This window comes from Saccopteryx bilineata, chromosome 3 (assembly GCF_036850765.1).
Source record: "Saccopteryx bilineata isolate mSacBil1 chromosome 3, mSacBil1_pri_phased_curated, whole genome shotgun sequence".
Taxonomy (NCBI): Eukaryota; Metazoa; Chordata; class Mammalia; order Chiroptera; family Emballonuridae; genus Saccopteryx; species Saccopteryx bilineata.
Window position 1 is genome coordinate 100,646,868 of NC_089492.1, and position 19,271 is coordinate 100,666,138.

The following is a 19,271-nucleotide window of genomic DNA, read 5'->3' on the forward strand; positions in this document are numbered from 1 at the left end:
ACTTAGTGATGAAAGGGCCTCAGGTCCAAGGAGAGCATGTCTGAGAAGCACTTTTAGGAGAAATTATGTGTGGTTTCATGAAAGTCAGTGTTATTTCTGAGAAAGTAGTAATGGTCAATAAAGGAAAAACTTGTTTCCTACTGTATTCATAACACTTCTGAAAACAAATTCCAGGGGGGCTTTTCTCACATTAAACAATTCTGACACTACCTGGAGTTTGCACAGACCCCATAGGTGTAAAACCTCAGTCCCACAAGATTGCCCCCAACATCAAAGACCAATGACTAGGTTGTAGCCTATACTTCTGACCAATCAGCTTTAAATTTATCACAACTCCCCCCTTCATTCAACAGTTTGCTAGAACAGCTCGCAGAATTCAGAAAGCACTTTACTATTACCAGTTTATTACAAAGGGCTCAGTTTAGGAAGAGCTAAACGGGAGAGATACATAGGTATGGAGGGGCTTAGAGTTTCCATCCCCTCTCTGGGCTTACCATCCACTCAGCGACTCCATAAGTTCACTAAATCAGGAGTTCTCCAAACCCAGTCATTTAGGGTTTTTATGGGGGGCTTCAATAAGTAGGCACAATTGATTTAATTATTAGGATTAGTGATTGAACTCATTTGCCGCCTCTCCCCTCCTGAGAAGCTGGGAATGGGGCTGAAATTTCTGTCTCATTACATGGTTGATTCCTCTGGCAACCAACTCCCATCCTCTAAGTGTTACCTCATTAGCATATATTCAGGTATGGTTCAAATGGGCTTATTATGAGTAGCAAAAAATATTCCTCTCACTCCTGTCAGTTGAGGAAGTACAAGAGTTTTATGAGCTATGTGCCAGGAATCAGGGATAAAAACCAAATATATATTTGTTATTATATTGTTATGATGGAACAGTGAGATAACAGATGTCTTGCCACACAATCATGAAGCCAAATTAGCTAATTAGGGAGCCTTTATTAGCTAGCCATGCACACGGACCACATGGAGGCCAAAGCCCTTCAAATCAATGCAGCCCCGACTGCATTTTGGAGTTAGGTTTTACAGGTGGAATTACATACTGATTGAGGAATAGGGAGGGGAGAAGGGATAGCAGGAAAACAAAGCACTGAAACAAGCTTTGTTACAATGTTTATCTATAGGGTTAATTCAGGGAGAAACATTCTGAGAACTCCTGCATCCTTGCAAAGCTAGCCCAAGGCCACAGTCTGGGAGACCCACCTCCAGGCCAGGAATAGAAAGTCTTTTCAGAAAAAGTAAGTTCTTCTAAAAGTTTCTTTGTTTTAGAGAAAGTAAATTTTTGCCAAAAATTATTCATGTTGAGTCTTTCTTTTCCACACTTCATTCCCTACTGGTTTTAATTAAATTTTAATCAAATTATTGATTCATTGTCGTTTTTGTTGCTATCCTCTTGTATTGGTGTGTATTGATTTCTGATTACCATTAATTTGATAGAGTCTATACTTTCTCAAACAAACCTTGTTATAAAATTGATTAAACATGGTCCTACTATCAAACAAGTTAAAATTAAAGTAAGAGGACCAACTACTGCAGACAAGGGTAGTGAGCCATGGTGACCAATTAAATATTCTTTGGAACCAGTTTTCTGAATGTTCAAATTCCTTTCTTCTTTTGTCTATGTTTGCCCTAACTAAAGATAGGCTTTCTTTAATTGCACTAGAATTATTAGCATAGAAACAACACATTTCTCTTAATGCTACATATAAGCTACCTTGTTTAAGGAAAAGTAAATCTAAGCCTCTTTTATTTTGTATACAAATAAACTTGGGGCATAACATTTACTAGAATATATAATAGAAGTTTATTCTGTTCCCTAAACCTGTTTTTTTCTTTTGGTACAAACCACTTACAACCTGCACAAACCTTCTGCAACTTATATAAACCCTTAGCTTTCATGAACTTTCTTAAGAAATAACTAGCTTTTATAACAACTTACTTTTTCTATTTTCTTTTCTTTTCTTAAAAGTACATTTATACCTTATACCTTCTATTATCAAAAGTATACAATCCCTTTTTAATCAGACCTCTTAATTTTAAAGATCTTAACCTTCAGTGACAACTTAGTAATAAGCAATTTTCTTTTAAAATATGCTTCTTTTTGGAGGTGTCCTCCCTCTAAGTAGCTTGTCAGACATATGATTAATATTTATAGGTTATTTTACAGGGGTAGCTATGAGTACATATATATTTTTTATTTACCGTGTAGTTTTTTTCTTAGTGAAGGGACTTATACCCCCCCTTCTTTATGACTCATAGCAGCACATGTATTAAATCTTAAGATGACTCGCTCTGGCCTTCCACCAACCCGAGTTCCCCCCCTTCCCAAAGTTCAATTATAAAGAAGTTCCCCAGCAAGGTTCCTCAAGCTTCTCTCATACAAAGACCAGCCAGCTTCCAGTTTGTGGCTAGAGCAGGGCATGTCGTCCTTCTCAGGGTCAACTTACAGGGGTTGGTGGGATCCATTTGCACCGTCTCCATCTCCGAGGGTCTTCAAGGAAGCCTAGGGAGAAGAGGTATCACCCTGCCTAATACAATTCTATGTGCGATGAATTTTTCCCAGTAGGGCAGTGGTCCCCAACCTCCGGGCCGCAGACCGGTACCGGTCTGTGGGCCATTTGGTACCGGTCCACAGAGAGAGAATAAAAACTTACATTATTTCTGTTTTATTTATATTTAAGTCTGAACAATGTTTTATTTTAAAAAAATGACCAGATTCCCTCTGTTACATCTGTCTAAGACTCACTCTTGACGCTTGTCTTGGTCATGTCATACATTTATCCGTTCCACCCTAAAGGCAGGTCCGTAAAAATATTTTCTGACATTAAACCGGTCTGTGGCCCAAAAAAGGTTGGGGACCACTGCAGTAGGGGGTATACTTAGCTTTTAGCAAAACTAGGGAGAGTAAGTCAGCCCAGTTTTCATCAGTTTCTAAAATGAATTTAGGACTTCAGAGCTCAGGACAAGTTGAAAGAATGAACTGAATTCTGAGGCCTGTAAACACAATGTAATTTCTAATAAGTGTTGAGTGCCTTTCCTACTAGATACAAATGCAGGCCCATTATCAGACCCAATATTAATGGGCAAGCTAAATGTGGAATAATTTTATATGGCAACATCTTAACAACTGTTATTGCAGTCTCATTTCTAGCAGGAAAAGCTTCTACCTATCCTGAAAAGGTGTCAGTAAAAACTAATAGATACTTATAACCCTGTGCTGGAGGCTTTATCTATCTCCTAATGTTTTCCTGGGAAAGCTCTTCTATCCCTATTTCTCTTTACAACTTCTCTAGTTTGTTTAGCGTTTACTTGGGCACAAATTAGACACTTGGTCACTATGCCTTCTGCAATAACTTCTAAGCCTGGCAAGTAGTAATTTTCTTATATAATTCTATTAGCTTAGTTTGGCCTAAATAAGTAGCTTGATGTAGCTGACTGATGTAGCTGTCTGGTAACTCTAACTACTCTTCTGTATTTTTAGACATTCTTTTTCTTACAGCAAAATCCTCCTCTAGTTGGTTATAAAATGGCGTCTCTGGCAATAAGCGTTCTGGTAAGGTCACTAAGGTTTCTAGAGGCCCTACTGGTTTTAAAGCAACTTCTTTGGCTGCCTTATCTGCTGCCCGATTTCCTTTAGCCTCTGTTGAATCCCCTTTCTGGTGTCCTGGGCAATGAATAAGTGCTACAGTTTCCAGCAACCAAATAGCTTCTAGTAAAGCTAAAATCTCTTCTTTGTTTTTAATGTCCTTACTGGCAGATGTCAGGAATCCTCTCTCCTTATAGATTGCTGCATGAACATGGGCAGTAGCAAAAGCATACCAACTATCAGTGTAAATGTTGACCTTCTTTCTTTTGGCCCACCTCAACGCCAGGGTGGGAGCGATAAGTTCTGCCCACTGAGCTGAGGTCCTGTGGGGAAAGGCTTGGGCCTATATGGTCTTATCAGTAGTTACTACAGCTGCTCCAGCATATCGAATCCCATCTAGGACAAAACTGCTGCCATCAGTGAATAGCTATACTTCTGCATTAAATAGAGGTACATCAGTAAGGTCTGGTTTTGCAGTTTGAACAGAGTCTAACACTTCAGAGCAGTTATGCAAGGGGATACTTGGTTCTTCATCAGGCATCAGGCTTGCTGGGTTGATAACCTGTGTCTGAACAAACTTAATGTGAGGCTGATCTATGAGCAGGGCTTGATACTGTGTGATCCTGACATTAGATTTTTACCTAAGCAAAGTCTATACTGCATGTGGAGCTGACAGGAACAATTCTTGCCCCATGGTTAGTTTATCTGCTCCTCTTACTAGTATGGCAGTGGCTGCTATGGCTCTAAGACAGTTTGGCCATCTAGATGCAACAAGGTCCAGCTGCTTAGAGAGGTAAGCAATAGGCCTGCGCTATGGCCCTAAAGTTTGAGTCAAAACCCTTTTTGCTATGGCCCTAAAGTTTGAGTCAAAACCCCTTGCTTGCCCTGGCCGGTTGGCTCAGCGGTAGAGCGTCGGCCTAGCGTGCGGAGGACCCGGGTTCAATTCCCGGCCAGGGCACACAGGAGAAGCGCCCATTTGCTTCTCCACCCCTCCGCCGCGCTTTCCTCTCTGTCTCTCTCTTCCCCTCCCGCAGCCAAGGCTCCATTGGAGCAAAGATGGCCCGGGCGCTGGGGATGGCTCTGTGGCCTCTGCCTCAGGCGCTAGAGTGGCTCTGGTAGCAACATGGCGATGCCCAGGATGGGCAGAGCATCGCCCCCTGGTGGGCAGAGCGTGGCCCCTGGTGGGCGTGCCGGGTGGATCCCGGTCGGGCGCATGCGGGAGTCTGTCTGACTGTCTCTCCCTGTTTCCAGCTTCAGAAAAATGAAAAACAAACAAACAAAAAAAAACCTTGCTTTCGTGAACAAAGAGCTGGAAAGGCAAGGTAATGTCTGGCAAAGCCAGGGCAGGGAAACTCAGTAAGGGCCTTCTTGAGGGTTTCAAAAGCTTCTTGTTCCTTATCTGTCTAAATCAGGGGTTGGGAACCTATGACTCACGAGCCAGATGTGGTCTTTTGATGGCTGCATCTGGCTCGCAGACAAATCTTTAATAAAAAAAAGATAATGTTAAAAATATAAAACATTCTCACGTATTACAATCCATTCATTTCCTACCGCTCATGCTCATGGTTGCGGGTGGCTGGAGCCAATCACAGCTGTTCTCCAGGACAACACCAAATTTTTATTGGATAATGCATAATGTACATGGGTCGTTGTGAGGTCAGGAAGTAAACTTTCCTCCTTTTAATCAAGTAGTCACCTAGCTAATTGCAGAAACCCCTTTGACGAAGAAGATGGCTAAAAGAAAAAAGATGAGGAGTATCATATTTTTCAGCAGGAATGGACAGAGGAATTCGCCTTTGTGGAGAGAGCAGTTTCTGCAGTGTGTCTAATAACAATGATAAAACTGCATCGATGAAACGTTCAAATATAAAGCAGCACTTCGACATACGCCATACTACATTTGCATCGAAATATCCAGCGGGGGACAGAAGGAAGAAAGTATGTCAAGAGCTACTGTGCAGAGTGCAAGCTAGTCAGCAGCAACTCTGTGTTTGGACCCAGCAAGGTGACTGGAATTGGCTAGCTTTGCTGGTGCTTTAGCAATTGTGAGAAATGAAAAGCCATTCACAGATGGGGAGTATGCCAAAACATTCATGCTTGATGTTGCCAATGAACTTTTTGACGACTTTTCGGATAAAGACAAGATAATCAAATGAATAAAAGACATGCCTCTGTCGGACAAGAACTGTTCACGATTGTATCATCATGATGGCAAATCAAATAGAGGCAACACAAGTGAAGGACATAAATGCAGCACCATTCTTTTCTGTCACTTTAGATGAGTCAACAGACGTAAGCCATTTATCCCAGTTCAGCGTGATTGCAAGGTATGCTGTGGGTGACACACTACGTGAGGAAAGTCTTGCTGTTTTGCCTATGAAAGAGACAACAAGAGGGGAGGATTTATTCAAGTCTTCCACTGAGTTCGCTAAAGAAAAAAATCTACCGATGGATAAACTTATTTTGGTGTGTACTGATGGTGCTCCGTGCATGGTGGGGAAAAACAGAGGATTCCTAGAGCTGCTTCAATGAACATGAAAAGAGACTCATCCTAACTTTTCACTGCATCCTACATCAGGAGGCGCTTTGTGTTCAGATGTGTGGTGAGCAGCTGGGTGAGGTGATGTCGCTGGTCATTCTGGGTGGTCAACTTTATTGTTGCCCGAGCTTTAAATGATCACCAGTTTAAAACACTGCTGGGTGAAGTTGGGAATAATTATCCTGGTCTGCTACTGCACAGCAATGTGCATTGGTTGTCAAGAGGGAAGGTGCTCAGCCATTTCGCGGCTTGTCTGAGCGAAATCTGGATTTTCCTTGAAATGAAAAACGTCGAGCATCCTGAGTTAGCTAACACTGAGTGGCTCCTGAAGTTCTACTATCTCATGGACAAGACTGAACATCTGAACCAGCTCAATGTGAAAATGCAATGCATTGGAAATACAGTCTTATCCCTTCAACAAGCAGTGTTTGCATTTGAAAACAAGCTGGGACTCTTCTTCACCGACATTGAAACAGGTCATTGAGTACACTTTGAAAAATTGGGAGAGTTTAAAGATACATGCACAGCAAGTGACCCTGTTCAACATCTTGATCTCCAGAAGCTATTGGGCTTCACATCTAATCTCCTGCAGTCATTCAAAGTGCGTTTTGGAGAATTTCATGAGCGCACTTGTCTTTTTAAGTTCATCATGCATCCATATGAGTGTGCAGTGGACAGTGCCAACCTGAGTTACATCCCCGGTGTCTCCATCAGAGATTTTGAGCTACAAGCTGCTGACCTGAAGGCCTCAGACATGTGGGTGAATAAGTTAACGTCACTGAATAAAGATTTGGAAAGACTTGCACGACAGCAAGCAGAGTTGGTGAGCAAACACAAGTGGGGAGAAATGAAAAAATTCAACTCATGGACCAGCTGATTGTCAAAACTTGGAACGTGCTTCCAGTCACATACCACACACTGCGGCATGTGAGTATTGTTGTATTGATGTTTGGCTCTACGTATGCATGTGAGCAGTCTTTCTCACATCTAAAGAACGTTAAGACCAAGCTATGATCACGTTTAACGGATGGAAGTCTCAACGCATGCATGAAGCTTAACCTCACCACGTATCAACCAGACTACAAAGCCATCAGCAAAACCATGCAGAACCAGAAGTCGCATTAATGGTAAGAAGTACTTTATTCATCATTGGTTAGCAACAGCATAACAACGTTATTAAAAAGAATTCAGAGACTTATTGAACTTTAAAAGTGTTGGTCTTACATAAAATGCACACATTTACTTGTATTTAGTGTTAAACATATTGTATGGCTCTCACGGAATTACATTTTAAAATGTGGCGTTTATGGCTCTCTCAGCCAAAAAGGTTCCTGACCCCTGGTCTAAATTGACTCTTGGGTTCCTGCTGTACAGGAGTATAAAGGCTTGGCTATCTCTGCAAACCTAGAGATCCACAACCTGGAATATCTAATTGCCTTGAGAAATTCTTGAATTTTGCTAGACAAATTCTTGTCTCTTGCTAGTGGGGGTTGGAATTCGAAGAATTGCTTCTACACGACTGGAAGAGAGAGTGCGCTTCCCCGCCTCAGTGTGGTAGCCTTGATAGGTCACCTTAGAGGTGCAGAGTTGTGCCTTCTTAGCTGACACCTGGTACCCCATACTCTGTGGTGTTTTTTTTTTTTTTTAGAGGGACACAGAGAGAGAGGGATAGATAGGGACAGACAGACAGGAACGGAGAGAGATGAGAAGCATCAATCATCAGTTTCTCGTTGCAACACCTTAGTTGTTTATTGATTGCTTTCTCATATGTGCCTTGACCACGGGCCTTCAGCAGACCAAGTGACCCCTTGCTTGAGCCAGCGACCTTGGGTCCAAGCTGGTGAGCTTTTTGCTCAAGCCAGATGAGCTCGCGCTCAAGCTGGCAACCTCTGGGTCTCAAACCTGGGTCCTCAGCATCCCAGTCCGACGCTCTATCCACTGCGCCACCGCCTGGTTAGGCTGCAGTGTTTATAAAAGTCCCTCAGTGGCTGTTAGCAGCTTACCTCCATTTCCACAGCTAGAAGCAAATCATCTACGTACTATAGCAGTGTGCATTCTGGATGTTCCTGGTGGAAGGCAAGCAGGTCCTGATGTAATGCCTCATCAAAGAGGGTTGGTGAATTCTTGAAGTCCTGTGGTAATCTGGTCTAGGTTAGTTGTCCTGAAATGCCTGCCTCTGGGTCATTCTACTCGAAGGCAAAGATGGGCTGACTTGCAGGGACCAGGGGAATACTGAAGAAAGCATCTTTCAAATCTAAGACTGTGTAAAGTTTTAAGTCCGGTGACAACAGGCTTAAAAGTGTGTAGGGGTTAGGCACAGTTGGGTGTATTGTCTCAACCTGTTTATTTACCTCCCATAAGTCCTGGACTGGATGATAGTCTTTGGTGCCTGGCTTATGGACAGGCAGTAAAGGAGCATTCTATTGGGATTGGCAAGGAACAAGAATACCAGCTTCTACCAGTCTCTTAATATGGGAGGTTATTTCCTTTTTAGCTTCCCTTGACATAGGGTATTGCTTCACCCATATGGGGATGGCATTGCAGTAACTTGAACAACTACTGGGGTTTGATTCTTTGCAAGCCCAGGTGGGTTGCTTTCTGCCCAAACTGAAGAGAATCTATGCTGTAGGTCTGTTAAATAGTCATTTGAAACTCCTTGTTCTTCCTTAGTATCTATATTTAAAAGATATTCTTCTGACAAAGGGCAAGTAAACATAAGCTGCACCTGGCTAACAGCCTCAGCATGGAACTCAGCAGAGTTATGACTAAAAGAGATAGTAGCCTTTAGTTTTCTTAACAAGTCTCTCCCAAGTAAAGGATAAGGATAGTCCGAAATAACCAAGAAGGAATGGGTGACAGTATTATCTCCTAAATTGGCAGTCCACCAGGGAGTGCGTGGACAAAGAATTGAATTCCCGGTAGCACCTTGTACGGGCACCTGCTCCCCTGAGAGCGGTCTGAGGGGGGCAGTGAGAACAGAGAAGCTCCAGTGTCAATGAGGAAGTCTACCGGGTAGCCCCCTACCTGTAAAGTTACCTTGGGCTCCTGGGGGCTAACAGGTATGGAGCCCTGGCCCCATCAGTCCTCCTTTAAGTTAAGGCTTCTTGGGGTCTGCTGTGACTTTCCTTTCAGCTTTGGACAGTCTTTCCTCAAATGTCCTTCTTCTTTACAGTAAGCACACTGATTTCTGCTTAACTCAGGCTTCCCTTTCTTCTTATTCTGGTGTTCTAAAACAGCTACAACTACTTTTGTCATTTTCTTAGTCTGTTCTTCCTCAAGGGTGTCTCTGTTAGTATAAACTTTCTGAGCTATTTCTAACAATTGGAAAATTACTATCCCCAGGAAACCATCTAATTTTTGTAGCTTCCTCCTGATACCTGGAGTGGACTGTGACACAAAAGTTAAGTTAGCTGACCTAGCATTCTCTGGTGCTTCAGGGTCTAGAGGTGCGTAGACCCTGTAAGCTTCTTACAGTCTCTCTAAGAAAGCTGAGGGAGTTTCCTGGGGGCCCTGGATAACCTCCGACACTTTAGACAAATTCATGGGTTTCTTAGCAGCTCCCCTGATCCCAGCTAACAGAAACTGGTGAAAAGTGTTCAAAGCCTCCCGTCCCCACAGTAGTGTTAGGGTCCCATTTAGGCCGGACAATGGGGAACACCTTATCAAGGTGGTCCTAATTGTCCTCCTTAGAGCCATTTCTCCCCAGCATCACTGCTTTTCTTGCCTCTGATTTGATTCTTTCTCTCTCTTCAGTAATAACCAAAGTAACTAAAAGCTGCTGGTAGTAGTCCCAGGTGGGGCAATGTATGTACAGCACAGATTCTAACAGTCCTGTTAGAGCCTGAGGCTTCTCCGAGGTAAATGGAGCCGTGGGAGGAGGAAGATATGGAGGGGGCAATCCTGAACCTTTCTGAACAGCTTGTAAAACAGGGACCTTCTTCTCTGAATTCGGGGCTGTTGCTAGCAAACATGATGGCTGTCTGTGACAGCACAGCCTTTCATCCAGGTAGGGGGATTCTCTACTAGAGCCCTCCGCTGATCTATATATGAGAACTGGTCCGGTGGCCCGGAGGCTTAACTATTAAATTCCATACAGCTCTGACATCTCTAGAATCTAATGAGTTCTGTTTTGTCCGTTTTACCCCAAAGGATGGCCATTCTAGTTCACAAAGAGTACAAAGTCTCCCCTTGCTTAGTTTTACACTATAATCATCAGAAAATCTAATTTTGAAATTCTTAAGCATACACTCAAGAGGAGTTTGACTCTTTTTTGCCCTACCCCTAATGTTACAAACCATATGAGTACAAATGAGCTTCCGAAGATCACAAAAGGGATCATGAACTGAGGTTTGTGCCAGTTTACTAAAATGTCCCCCATTTGGATCATATCCTGGTGAACCAAAGGACAAAGAACTTCAGACAAAAAAGGAAGAGGGTGCCCCTGAAGAGCTACAAACTGGAAACTCAGGCTCAGGTACCTGAGCTCCTTATTTACACATTCACTCACGGGTTTTCAACACAGAGACAGAATAACAAAACAAAAGCGAAGAACGAGATCTCAGTAGGAATAAAATCAGAGAGGGACCCTTGAAAGTAAAGATCCTCTATCCAGAGAAGAATGCTGGAAGGAGATCCCGAAGAGGGGCCAAACCAGGAGATGTCTCTTAGGATACCCTGTAAAAATAAACAAAAGCAGCAAAACAGACAGAGGGCAGACATATGGAAGCAAATCCAAACGTGTCCTGGGAAGCTTGAGCTGGAACTCAGACCCAGCAACTGTCCTCCCAAGAGCTCACAAATTCTTCTTCCAGATAACTCTCTGCCAATGTCTTGGCACTGGAGAGCCTATTGTGTGAGTTTGGTCATGTCTGACACTAGATCACAATAGTACAGACAGCTAGCCACAGACAAACAGACTACATATTGAGCAGATTGCAAATCTGCTCTGCTTACCTCTGCAGCCTTTCTTGATGACTCCAAATGGGTGGATGGGCATGCTGATTATCTGCGGCTGACTATTGGTCAGACAGAAAAGACCAGCAGGGCCCTGGAACGTCTCAGGTGGCACCTCTCCTGCTGGGTTTCTGCTCCTGGCAGTCAGGTCGAGGAGGTCAGCCAGCCTGCTTGTGTTGCAAAGACAAAAAGACAAATGAGTCCAAAGGACTCTTTATCTTTCTGGGGCCTCCATATGTTGTGATGGAACTGCAAGATAACAGACATGTTGCCACACAATCATGAAGCCATATTAGGTAATTAGGGAGCCTTTATTAGCTAGCTATGCACACAGACCACACGGAGGCTAAAGCCCTTCAAATCAATGCAGTCCCGACTAGGTTTCATAGGTAGAATTACATGCTGAGTGAAGAATGGGGAGAGGAGAAAGCACAGTAGTAAAACCAAGCAGTTAGGTTTCATAGGTGGAATTACATGCTGAGTGAGGAATAGGGAGAGGAGAAAGCACAGTAGTAAAACCAAGCAGTGAAGCAAGCTTTGTTACAATGTTTATCTATAGGGTTAATTCAGTGTTGGTCAAATAAGTTTGTAAATATGATGTATATGTTTGCTGGCTTTGGGTGTGGGAGACAGGCTATAAACTGACAAAGTCATTATAGCCTAAGGCTTAATTTTAAGACTAAGCCTTTCTCTCCCTTCTAATACTAAGGTCTTCTCAAAACTAAGCTTTTCCCCACATCCTTGACTGTTGCATGATAGGGGGTGGTGCATTCTTATGAGGAATCCCATTTATGCCTCAGATAAGTGGTTTTGTATCAGAGACTTCCTTATTTGTATATTGACTTAAAGGCTTTAATTTTCTACACTATAAAATGAAGCAGACCAGGGACGCTCACGTTCTCTCAGTTCCTGCTATCAGCATTGCAGAAGCCTCCTTGATCCCTTGCCTTTTATGTGGCTTGCCTGTCTTGGTAAGACACCAATAAACAGAATGGCCCACCACCCTCTGACTCCAGCAATTCTTTACCATCTGCCTGAACTCAATGAGAACCTGTATGTGAATGGCCACGATGATGGCCCCTGGCCTTACATTCAGGGAGAAACATTCTGAGAACACCTAAGACCTTGCAAAGCTAGCCCACGGATACAGTCTAGAGACCCGCCTCTAGGCCAGGAATAGAAGAGTCTTTTCAGAAGAAATAAGTTCTGCTAAAATTCTCTTTGTTGCCCTGGCCGGTTGGCTCAGCGGTAGAGCGTCAGCCTAGCGTGCGGAGGACCCGGGTTCGATTCCCGGCCAGGGCACATAGGAGAAACGCCCATTTGCTTCTCCACCCCTCCGCCGCGCCTTCCTCTCTGTCTCTCTCTTCCCCTCCTGCAGCCAAGGCTCCATTGGAGCAAAGATGGCCCGGGCGCTGGGGATGGCTCTGTGGCCTCTGCCCCAGGTGCTAGAGTGGCTCTGGTCGCAACATGACGACACCCAGGAGGGTCGCAACATGGCGACGCCCAGGATGGGCAGAGCGTCGCCCCCTGGTGGGCATGCCGGGTGGATCCCGGTCGGGCGCATGCGGGAGTCTGACTGTCTCTCCCTGTTTCCAGCTTCAGAAAAAAAAAAAAAACAAAAAAACTCTTTGTTTTAGAGCAGTGGTATAAGGGACCAGTAGTCAACCTGGTCCCTACTGCCCACTAGTGGGCATTCCAGCTTTCATGGTGGGTGGTAGCGGAGCAACCAAAGTGTAAATAAAAAGATAGATTTAACTATAGTCAGTTGTTTAATAAAGATTTATTCTGCCAAACTTAGCGAAAATCCTACATAAAGTACTTGGTAAATAATTATTATTATTAGTTTTTAAATTTTTTATTTATTCATTTTTTAGAGAGGAGAGGGAGAGACAGAGAAAGGGAGAGAGAGAGAGGAGAGACAGAGAGAGAAGAGGGGAGGAGCTGGAAGCATCAACTCCCATATGTGCCTTGACCAGGCAAGCCCAGGGTTTCGAACCGGCAACCTCAGCATTTCCAGGTCAACGCTTTATCCACTGCGTCACCACAGGTCAGGCGGTAAGTAATTATTATTATATGCTTTAACTTGCTGTAACTCTGCTTTATAAATTTTGTAAAGTAAACTTATTTCCCTACTTTATAAATCACCATTACTGTGGAACTGGTGGGAGGTTAGAAAATTTTACTACTAACAGAGATACAAAAGTGGGTGGTAGGTATAAAAAGGTTGACTACCCCTGTTTTAGAGAAAGTAAATTTTTGCCAAATATTATTCATGTTAAGAGCCTTTCTTTTCCACACTTCAATATCACAATTAATTTTAAAGACAGCAGTGCCTATTGTCTATCATAGTACCTGATTCACAGTGAATGCTTAATAAATATTTGTAGAATGGAACTGTTGAATTTTTTAAAAATGAAAACAGGCTGTAGGGCCTCAGTAGCCATGGTCAAAAGGACAGCCACCTGGCTTGTGCAGGTTCACACTTGATTTGGACAGACGGTAATGAAACAACGGAGCCAAGAACTGGTGGGCCATTACCTTTTAATCCTAGCTTGCATCTGGCGGGCAAGAAATATACACAGTGGGAAGACACTTCCCTTTCCATTCAGGGCTCCCAAAGCCACTGACTTATCTGAGTTTCCTAGAATCAAAGGTTTCTAACTTCACCAGCCTTATTCACCTCTGTTCCCCATCTTCTTCTTTCTGCACAAACTGGCTTCTCCTTCAACACTCTGCCATCTTAGCTGCTTCTCCTTTCCTCCACGTGGCTTTCTCTGCTCTCCCCTCTAATGCAAATCTCAGGAACCGAGAGAGAGCAAGCTCCCGGTCTGCCCCATTTTACAGTGTAGAAATCAAAACCTTTAATTCAATATACAAAAACTAAGCCTTTGGGTATAACAACCCTGCCTGCTTATAGCCTTTCCCCCACACCAAATGCAAACTATAAGCGAACAAACCTATATATCATATTTACAAACTTATTTGACCAACACAGGCTTATTAGCAGAACATTTCAAGTGGTAAAAAAGGGAATGGATCAATCTACACAAATTAGACTACTTGCAGTTTGGCTCGGAAACTCCTTATTAGAGAGAGCACAGTGATCTGCATATAACAGGCACATAAATTTGCTGACCAAATAAAAATTTAAAAAAAAATTTTTTTTCTTTACAGAGACAGAGAGAGAGTCAGCGAGAGGGATAGACAGGGACAGACAGATGGGAACAGAGAGATGAGAAGCATCAATCATTAGTTTTTCATTGTGCGTTGCAACACCTTAGTTGTTCATTGATTGCTTTCTCATATGTGCCTTGACCATGGGCCTTCAGCAGACCAAGTAACTCCTTGCTCGAGCCAGCAACCTTGGGTCCAAGCTGGTGAGCTTTTGCTCAAACCAGATGAGCCCGTGCTCAAGCTGGCGACCTCAGGGTCTCAAACCTGGGTCCTCTACATCCCAGTCCGACACTCTATCCACTGCGCCACCGCCTGATCAGGCCAAATAAAATTTATTGTATGTGACATATTGTAAAGCCAGTAGCCACGGCTACCAGCACAGCCACCTTTGTACCTCACCAGCCTTATTCACCTCTGTTCCCCATCTCTTTCTCTCTGCACAAACTCTGCACAAATTGGCTTCTCCTTCAGCACTCTGCCATCTTAGCTGCTTCTCCTCTCCTCCACATGGCCTTTCTCTGCTCTCCTTTCTCTGCTCTCTCTTCTAATGCTAATCTCAGGAACCGAGAGAGAGCAAGCTCCGGGTCTGCCCCAATTTACAGTGTAGAAATCAAAACCTTTAATTCAATATACAAACAAGGAAGTCTCTGATACAAAGTCACTTAGGGTGGGAAAGGCATAGTCATAAAACTAAGCCTTAGGGTATAACAACCCTGCCTGCTTAGAGCCTGTCCCTCACACCCAATGCAAACTATAAGCGAGGAAACCTATATATCATATTTACAAACTTATTTGACCAACACGTATAAAGATTCTGTTCAACTGTGACAGGTACTGTATTAGGTGCTATTATATACCATTCAATCTTTGAAATAACTGTGTGAAGTAGGCAGTACTGAATTACTAGTGATTCAGTGTGGGCTTAGTGCACCAGCAAAATAGGGCACCCTAATTTGTTTGGACAAAATTGATATTTGATATCTTATTTAAAAAAGAACATCAGAGTACTGTAGCCAACTTTGGAAAAATCAGAACGTTTTTCTACATTATAGTGTCTTCTCATTTTAAATTACATATTGGGAAGTGCTTTGCATTACTAAGAGCATCTAGTGCTCTTTATCTGGCTTCAGAATATTATTGCAGGAATCAAAGGAGGACAAAAATGCCCAGACAACTTGATGAAGAAAATAGGATTTATTTAGCTGGTGGAGCTGCGTGACCCCAAAAGAGGCACCAAAGCACATGCTCCTTGAAGTTAGATTTCTTACATCTTATATACCTTTTACAGCTTTAGCTGTCACGTGACAAATGCCTGCTTTCTATGACTTCTTTGTTTGCAGGCCTACGTGACTTTTGTGTCTTAAGGAGGGGAAGGGGAGAGGAGGCCAGAGGGTCTATCTTTGATAATCCTATCACAACTTCATTTCAAGGAACTGATAACAAGCAAGGTCCACACCCATGGTTTGTTATTTTTCAAACTTTTCTGTCTGCCCTTGTTCCCTCAGTCAAGAACACTGAGGTCACCCTGACCGGTTGGCTCAGCGGTAGAGCGTCGGCCTAGCGTGCAGAGGACCAGGGTTCGATTCCCGGCCAGGGCACATCGGAGAAGCGCCCATTTGCTTTTCCACCCCTCCGCCACGCTTTCCTCTCTGTCTCTCTCTTCCCCTCCCGCAGCCAAGGCTCCATTGGAGCAAAGATGGCCTGGGCGCTGGGGATGGCTCTGTGGCCTCTGCCCCAGGCGCTAGAGTGGCTCTGGTCACAACATGGCGACGCCCAGGATGGGCAGAGCATTGCCCCCTGGTGGGCAGAGCATTGCCCCTGGTGGGCGTGCCGGGTGGATCCCAGTCGGGCGCATGCGGGAGTCTGTCTGTCTTTCCCTGTTTCCAGCTTCAGAAAAATGAAAAAAAAAAAAAAAAAAAAGAACACTAAGGTCACAGGCTGGAGTGTAAGACCCCAGACATTGCAGGCCCCCCTCTCCATTCTTCTGGTTTCTCCTACTTCATTATGATGTTACAATTCCAGTTTTGAAGAACAACAAACTAAAGGTTCAGAGAGCTTAGTTACCAGCCCACGTCACACATCTAGTTAGTAGCAGAGCCTACTATGATGTAATTCAATGCTTATATTATATATAGAGGTGGGCAAAAGTAGGTTTATTTTGCCATTGTGACATTCTTTTGAATTAATAAAGCAATTATAATAATCATAAACTGCATGTCTTTTTCCATACAAACAACTATAAACCAACTTTTGCCCATCCCTGTATTTATGGGGGTACATACTAATTTTTCTTTTAAAGTTGTAAATCTTATTGGGCCTTTGTTGGGCAGATAAAATATATTATGCTCGCTTTGTTAAAGATGGCGCTGCCCATGTGAAAGCCTGTTGCCCAGGTGATAATCTTTGTTGCCTGTTTTTTTTGGGATGGGTGTGGTTATGTGTTGGGGGAAAGCTTTCGAGCCAAAAGGTTTTAAAAGGAAGAGAGATCACGTTGTTGTTGTTCCCGGGGAAGAGTGATTACATTCTAGGAGTAGCTCATGCTGTAGGAGAACAGAGAAAGGCCACGTGGAGGAGGCCAGGAGAAGCAGCCATGATGGTGGAGTGCTGAGGGAGAAGCCAGTTTGTGCAGGGAGAAGGAAATGGGGAACAGAGGCAAATAAGACTGGTGAGCTAGAAACCTTTGATTCTAGGAAACTCAGATAAGTCAGGAGCTTTGTGAGCGCTGAATGATTGGGTTCCGGAGCCCAGTGTGTGTTTTTACTTGCCTGCCAGGTGCGAGCTAGGATTAAAGATAATGGCCCACCAGTTCTTGGTTTCGTTGTTTCATTGCCTTTTGTCCAAATCAAATGTGAACCTGAATGGCCAGGAGGCTGTGATGGTGGCCGTGGCTACTGGCTTTATAGCCTTCTTGAATGGTTTAGTGTTTTAATCAAATAAAGCATAAAACAAAGTTCATCTAAATATGTTTTGATCCATGTTGTATTCTCAGCATCTACAACAAGGTTCAATATTTTTATTTTTAGTGATTAAAAGAATGCAGTGCAATTATTAGTGTAAGGTCGGTGGATGAGGGATGGTCACGTGGGGAACTCAGGCCCGCCCACTTTGGCTAGGACCGCCCACAATCAAGCCCGCCAAAGGAAGCTTCCCAGGAACCATTTGGAAAGAAGCAATCGGCTGCCAGCCAATGAAATTTTACTACGTCATAGTAGCTCCACTTCCCTAGAGGGACCCTTTAAATATCTCCCACAGGGTTTAATCCATGCAACTTCCCTAGCCTCCATCTTTCTTTCTTCGGGGCCAGGGAACCTTGCCCGGCGGGGTGTGCGCTCTGTACTCAATAAAGCCGTTTATTATTCCACACTTTGCGGCTTTGGCCCTCTTCCTTCCTTCTCGGCGGGGAAAAATACCTTACAATTAGTCCAATTAAATGATTGTATTTTGTGTTAGTTTTGAGATCAACCAAGGGAAAGTGAGAAGGAAACCTAGATCAAGAAGCTTCTCTTGATGCCCTTCTGAGGTTGGGTGGATTCTCAAAACAAGGGTCCCCAGATGTCTTGTTTTTATATTTCAGTTCCTGTTTTGGAGGCTATAGTCCCAGACTCTCTTCCCCCTAGATAAAGTGTGTTAGGCAAAGGAATGTGATTTAAGACATTTTTTTCTATAGATCATTTAAGAAATATTTCCTGAGAACTATATGATCCAATAGTCATAAAAAAGAAGACTGGGAAACAAAATCTAAATGGGCCTACTTCTTTTCCTGCTTTATTTCTTTCTGACACTCAGTAGTACGGACACTGAATTTTGGTTTATGGTGCCTCTATAAACTATACCAGAGATCTCAATAATTGGTGTACACAAAACCATCTAGAGAATTATTTAAAAATTCACTTTTCTAACTTGTCGCCAGAATTCCTAATATTATAGGTGTGAGTCGACCCAGGTGATCTTGACACTGATGGTTTAGGTATCATGCTGTTAGAAAGACTATTCTTTTTTTATTTTATTTTATTTATTCATTTTTAGAGAAGACAGAGAGAGGGAGAGAGAGAGACAGAGAGAGAGAGAAGGGGGGAGGAGCTGGAAGCATCAACTCCCATATGTGCCCTGACCAGGTAAGCCCAGGGTTTCGAACCGGTGACCTCATCATTTCCAGGTCGACACTTTATCCACTGCGCCACCACAGGCCAGGCAGAAACACTATTCTTAAGCAAACTTGAGTAGGTTAAAAAAATCTGAATCATTAAGTTTCTATTTCTGCCATTGTCCCCATGGCCTGGGCAAATGTCCTTCCTATTCCTAAATTTGCCCTTTTCCCCAAAACATACATATCCCCTAAGCTGAATGGTACTCTCTTGGATCTTAGCTTAAATTGTTTGCCCAAGTCAATTTACACAAATAAATAAGGTTAAAATCCTCTTTCAGCGGTTTTTCATTTAAAACAAACATAAAAACCTAAACTATTAAAATGTCTTCAGTACATTTTATTATTATTTTTCTTGGGTTGGAGGGGATTGACCTGGCAGTACCTTTTAGTCTAATTCGATTGCTGGAGGGATCATGTCTAGTTCCCTTATCTGCATAGTCAATCATTCATTCTAGACTCATCCTGTGTCTGTGTGAAGCCTTCCTCGGTATACCTATCCAGAGGGCCGATCTTTTTGTCATCATCATCATCCCTTGCACGTTTCAATTATAGCGCCTATCATCTTGTTTTGAGATTGCTTATTTTTGTGTCTCTAGCTCTATGTGCAGTGCCTGGCAAATATCAGACGTTAAATAACTGTAGAATGAACGAGTGAATATCAAAGAATAGGCTGCAAGTTTGTAAAATCAATGTTGACAGAGAAACGAAACACGGAAATGGCAAGGGCTAAATGTCAGGCAGTGCGGGACTAGAAGGAAAAAAGATCACCACTAACATCAGAGAATTCTGAAGGGATCACCGATCCCATTTTCTTACGTCGCTTTTTGGCCTCTCCTGACATCCCAATTTCCCGC